At 43.0% G+C, this 6,000-nt stretch overlaps 1 protein-coding gene across 2 annotated transcripts in view; it reads left to right on the plus strand.

Annotated features, from left to right (window-relative positions):
- The window catches only part of igsf21a (immunoglobin superfamily, member 21a), a gene marked incomplete at its 5' end in the record, with an annotated part of 144,574 nt that overhangs the window by 63,592 nt on the left and 74,982 nt on the right, over positions 1–6,000 (plus strand). The window lies entirely within an intron of this gene.

Raw genomic sequence — 6,000 nt, forward strand, 5'->3', positions numbered from 1 at the left:
TTACAGTACAGCTTTTTCACTGAGAGGAGAGGAGAAGAGAGGAGAGGAGAGGATGGACAGTTTGGATCCTGTGCTATGCTAGTATGCAAACATAGTGTCAGCATTACACAAACATTCTGTTCGGACGTTAAAATCAGCTCTCTCCTTCAGGTTTCGGTCTTATCTGAGGAGACAGAGACAGAGAGAGAGAGAGAGAGGAGAGAGAGAGAGAGAGAGAGACGGGGCGGGGGGGGGGGGGGGGATACGTATCAGTCCCACTCCCCCACTTCACTCACCCCTCATGAACTGACTGTATCTGCTTAAGAAGTGCTCCTCACTCTGGAATTCTTCATTTCTTCTAATCTAGTCCCCAACCTTGCTGTGCCCTTCTCCAATAGGCTTTGTCTCCTGTGGCCAGCCAGATAATCCAGTCTTCTTATCCAACCATTACAGTTTCTCCCAACTGCCTTTTTTCAGTTCACTTTTTAATACCCCCCTTATCAAGTATTTAGCCATGAAATGTATTTTTAAAATCAACTTTGATCTCAATGCAAAACAGCCAATTTACATGTCATGCAATCTGTGTGTAAAGGGCAATTCATCTGGGATTGGTACATTCATTGTTTTACTTTTAAATTATAAATTATATACAGCCCTCGATTCTTGAAGAATCTAACCTATATATGCCCTTATGAGCTCAACTAACCCCATCAGAACACAACATATAATCTTGTAAAAAATGCAATTCCTAACAAACACTGTACAACTTTAAAACCTGGTCGAAACTATAATTTTGATTTCATGGATGGTCAGTCCTTGCATCCATAGCTATGTTTATGAATTTGAGAGTGGTTACATTTCTCTCAGCTTGCCCCTTTAATTGATGTCAGGGCCAAAGCACAAAAAAAAAAAAAAAAACCTTTTCAAACCATGATATCACAACTGTATGTTTTTAAAATGTGTGGTCATTCCATCGCTATATGTCTATTACACCATACCAGGTAATGTCATGAAGGTGTTTGGATATTGTTGAAGTAACACAGCATTTGTGAAAATGTACAGTTTTGAAAATCCCTCTCCTTCTCATCTATACCCAAACACCAAAGTCATTTAGCTCAGGAAGTGGCTCATGCCTCCCGTCCACAATGAGAAGGAGAGATGTGATAATGAGTTACATTAGGCACCAAAGCATGTGTGAAATAGACAAAAAGACACCACAGAGTATCCAGACATACTGTTTTTCCCACCCCACCCCCCCAGACTATTATAGCCTTTCCCTGTGTACGTGTCACTGATTTTGTAGTCTGACATTTTCATTAGCGATTAGGGCGGCGTGTGTGTGTGTGTGTGTGCGTGTGTGTGTGTGTGTGTGTGTGTGTGTGTGTGTGTGTGTGTGCGTGCGTGCGTGCGTGCATGCGTGCGTGCGTGCGCGCGTGCGTGCGTGCATGCGTGTGTGTGTGTGTATATGTGTGTGTGTGTGTGTGTGTGTGTGTGTGTGCGTGTGTGCGTGTGTGTGTGTGTGTGTGTGTGTGTGTGCGTGTGCATGTGTGCAGGAAGTGAACAAATCCCTCCTGAAGGCTTAGGCATCATTCCATTCATATAGTACATGCAGTACTATTATTATTGTATCTCCAGTATCGTATTTTAACAGGGATCTCTTTAACAGACATCTCTCTCTTCTCAAGGATCTTGACTGGCTTTCAAGCATCTCCACAGATGGCTATAGTCTGCGCTTCAGTGTGGCTGGTTGCTCTCTTGCAACTATGAATCATTCTCTGTATTATAGAGTTTGCCTGACAGGGCTCCTTTTATAGATGAGGGCATGAGGAAACCAGATGACAAATGCCATGACAATTAGAGAAAAAAAGCCTCTCCTCTGGGCCGGCTGGAATCCTCCTGTTTGGGGTCCGCTGTTTGGTTTGTCCAAAAGCATTTCAGTGTGACAAATGGAGAGAGATACATATCTTACTCTCCGCCAGGAGCTAGTGGAGGACCAAAGTAATATTCTAAGGGTCAAATTGATCCATTGTTGGACTAAGACCAACATCAATTATCAGCCGAGGTTGAGCATGGTGCATCTGAAGTGCATCTACCATGAAGGGAAAAGAAGCGAGACTCCCAGGCTAATTGTTTCATTGGTATGTGATATTATCCCGTAGTGAAAAATCCATACAGAAGGGAGGATGTCAGATCCATGAGCGTTGATATTACTGAATCCATTCTTTGAACAAATTCACTATTCATTGCATTGTCAACTTTGACACATATTGAGAGACATTCATCTTGAATAATAAGTGAAAAAAATCGTGTTTGAAAAATTGCAGAATTCATACGCGGCAGCAGTGAATGGAACATGCTTCAGGGGTGGAAGATACGTCAAGTTTTATAAAGCAGTGTCGTATCACAGTAAATGCCAAATCTTCGACATATTGCACTAGTAAAGTATCGCTTTGTGAAAACAGGTCACCTGTAATGTACAGTAAAAGCAATAACATTCACTGGATTAAGTGGTAGAATATTCAGACATTGACCGAGATGAGAGAGAGGCGATTTGGTTTCCTGTCCTGCTGTGATCCAGCAGATGAGCATTGACAAACAAAGATGTCTGTGTGTGGCCTCCCTCCCTCCTGTAGGCTTCCTCCTCTGGCCTCCCTTCCTCCCTCCTGTAGGCTTCCTCCCCTGACCTCCCTCCCTCCCTCCCTCCTGTAGGCTTCCTCCTCTGGCCTCCCTCCCTCCTGTAGGCTTCCTCCCCTGACCTCCCTCCCTCCTGTAGGCTTCCTCCCCTGGCCTCCCTCCCTCCTGTAGGCTTCCTCCTCTGGCCAGCGCATGCAGTGCATGTTCACCAGTTCCCGATCAATTGATCAGCCGCTGAGACAAAGTGTTGTGTTAATGTTCCCATTACACACCACTGAGGCATCGACCCGCTGCTCACCAGCTCTCAATTATTCACGCTGGTATTGGTGATAAGTGCAAGGGCTGCAACGGACCTCTCATAGGTATAGTTGAATTACGATCATGATTGTTGCTTATTAATGTGACCTAATACCGTTTCATTAAGGAGACTTAAATGTCAGAGAAAATCCATAAAAATATACTGCATGTTTCTTAATCTAGTTTTCCAGTGTGTGCATGTGTGCTCACTTTCTGGTTTCAACACGTACATTAAAACACTTGGCCCTGGTAGATAAACGTGCATTAGGGTCTTCGAATTGCGACGCTTTACAATGAGATGCACCTGGTATGGTTTTATGGTTTCATATAGGCATACAACTTACTGTTCATCCCTTATCTATGCCCAGTACTCATATTCATCCGGTGTAATTCTGTGTGATACAAAGCGGGAAAACTAATCTAAATTGATAACGGTGTCAACAAATTGTAACGAACGAGGCCCAAGATTCCTGCTGCTACCATTTAATAAACTAGACCCCCACCAAAATAGGAAAAATGAAACAATTGTGAAGTGTCCTAGTTTAGATGAAAGCCTCAGCCTTGATTTTGACTCAATTTTCCAAAACCATGGGGAGGTTTTTTTGGTTGTTATTTGCATTCTGCCTTTGCGCACACAATTGCTCATTGTATCTATGCATAATTACCAATGCTAATTATTAGCCTATTACGGCACGTTTGGGATTCTCACGTCCTGTACAGTGCACACACACAGTATACCACAGCAGTGTGGATTCTTCCTTCACATAGCATGCTAAATAGATGTGTTCACACAGTCTGTTATGCCCCTTGATTGTAAAGATTATTACCATTGTCAAGATGCAGAACTGTGGGGTTTAGAAACAGGTTCTTAATGTAGAGTTTGACATGTATTTCATGCTACATTGCACTCTGGGTAAAGCACATCTCCAGAGTCTTCCGTGGCATTAAAAGTGGTGGGCATTTGTTTTTTAGAGCTTGCTAATTCACAGAGCCAATCAACTGTGAAATACAGTAGTTTTAAATGCCAGTATATCCTCTGAGCTTTGCTTTTGGGTTGAGCACTAGAATATTGCCAATTGATGCATTTTTATAGTGGTAATAAACCTGTCAGGGCCTAGACCAGAGAGACACATGTTAAGGTAGCTCTGCTGCTCTCTGTAATAACAGTTAATAGGTCTTACTATCACATGTCTTCAGTGGTGGAAATGTGGGAAAGGGGGGTGGGGGACCCACGGGGACCGTGCACCAGCAGCGAAATTGTTGTTGGTGTTAAAATACTTTAATTTTCAGCATTCAATTTGCCTCTGGGCCTATCAGGGTTCCCCTAGCGAATCGATTCCATTTTCACCACTGCATTGTGTTATACCCACACACTCGGTTTTACTCGCACACACACACACACACACACACACACACACACACACAAACACACACACTAAAACACACACACACACTAAAACACACACTCTGTAATGAGGTGGAATAGGAGAGCCCATTCAAACAAATGTTTGATGCTTTAAGCATGTAGTTTGTGTGTCGATGGTTCAGATAAAGACAACTAGGAGTAGTGAGTAGAGCGAGAGCTATCACTGCCATGTGGAAGATGTGAGCTCTCTCCGAACACCAAAGACAACAGTTATGATCGACTTCAGGGCATTGTGCGTGCATTGCTCTGTCACGATCTGTAATGATGATGGAAAACCAAACGCTTTCACTTTGCTTTTCTCTTTATATATTTGAAAGGTGTACAGTAGACTTTGGATTCGGCTCCAAGTCCTCAAGATCCCTTTCATCAGCGGTCTTGGTCATTATGATGATGCAGAAAGCAGAGTGCTATGGGTCTGGGCTGCATCTCAGCTGAGATTATCTATGGTCTGCCTAAACCGTTTTCCTCACCCGGCTAATGACTGAGGTGCGCTGAGCCAAGTGGCAGCCCAGAAAATTAAATCCTTCATTTCCATCATTTTTTTTTTTTTTTTTTTAAAACAACAAAAAATGACTCTGTCAAATTATGCATCCGGATTATCAGCATTTTGTTTCAACATACTGTAGCCTTCATTTGGCAGAATGAATAGAACAAGAGAGTTTACAGAGTTGCGTAGACTATATTGTTTAGCAGTTGTTACAACCACACCAAAGCTCACCCATAGTCCTTAGCTAGAGTTTGTGTCAATGTGATGTTTTTGTTTGACTTTGTAGTACCTTGTTTGTGCTTTTTCATCTTTACAGGACTAGATACCTAACCCTAACCCTTTACTTGAGTCTTCATAAGAGTATCGGAGTATTCATTCAATTTACCAACAAACCAGCAGAACTATCTATCATAGTTAGAGTTATTGTAATTAGACCCTTGAAAACAAATCCAGCGTGATTAGTTGTGTCTTCACAGGGCCATCACACATGTTCAGATCCACATGTTATGTTTCACACGCATATGTTACACGATATCCCGCCATTAGATCACAACTTTAACACAAGGCTCAAATCAATGTATATCAAAATGCACGTGAAAAATGCAACCGAGACATTAAAATCAAGGATCTACAAAAGTCAAACAACGTCTCTTTGAAGGAGCATCCGAGGGAACCGTTAATAGAAGGAGTAAAAATAACAACAAGCTGGATTCACAGGGTCACGGAGTCTCCTTCTACCCCAATGACTTCACATCCAGCTTGTTACTCCTGCCTTAAAGGGGAACTGCTGCACATTTGAGAAATGTGTCTATGTGCCTTAACCTCTCTGACTCAGTGGAGGACTGTCCGTCGATGTGAGCACCCCTCTCACTCAGGGAGAGCAGAGCTAGAGTGAAATTCGATGGTCGACTTCGATGGTCCACTCTCTCTGCACAACAGAACAGCGTGTTCTTTCTTGGGAAATTGAGCAAAAGACAGTTGCAGTCAGTGAGGTGCTAGAAAGCCTTGCAGTCAGCGAGGTGCTAGAAAGCCTCTTTGACCATGACAATTAGACAGAGGAGGTGTCAGAGACCGACGACAATGTAGGAGTGAACTCTGACCTTTAGGACTCATCCTCTGATGAAGAGAGAACCTCCTCACGGCCTGAAAGTGAGGTTTTCATGTGAAATAATGGAAA

The sequence above is a fragment of the Argentina silus genome (genome assembly GCF_951799395.1).
Source record: "Argentina silus genome assembly, chromosome: 4".
Classification (NCBI taxonomy): domain Eukaryota; kingdom Metazoa; phylum Chordata; class Actinopteri; order Argentiniformes; family Argentinidae; genus Argentina; species Argentina silus.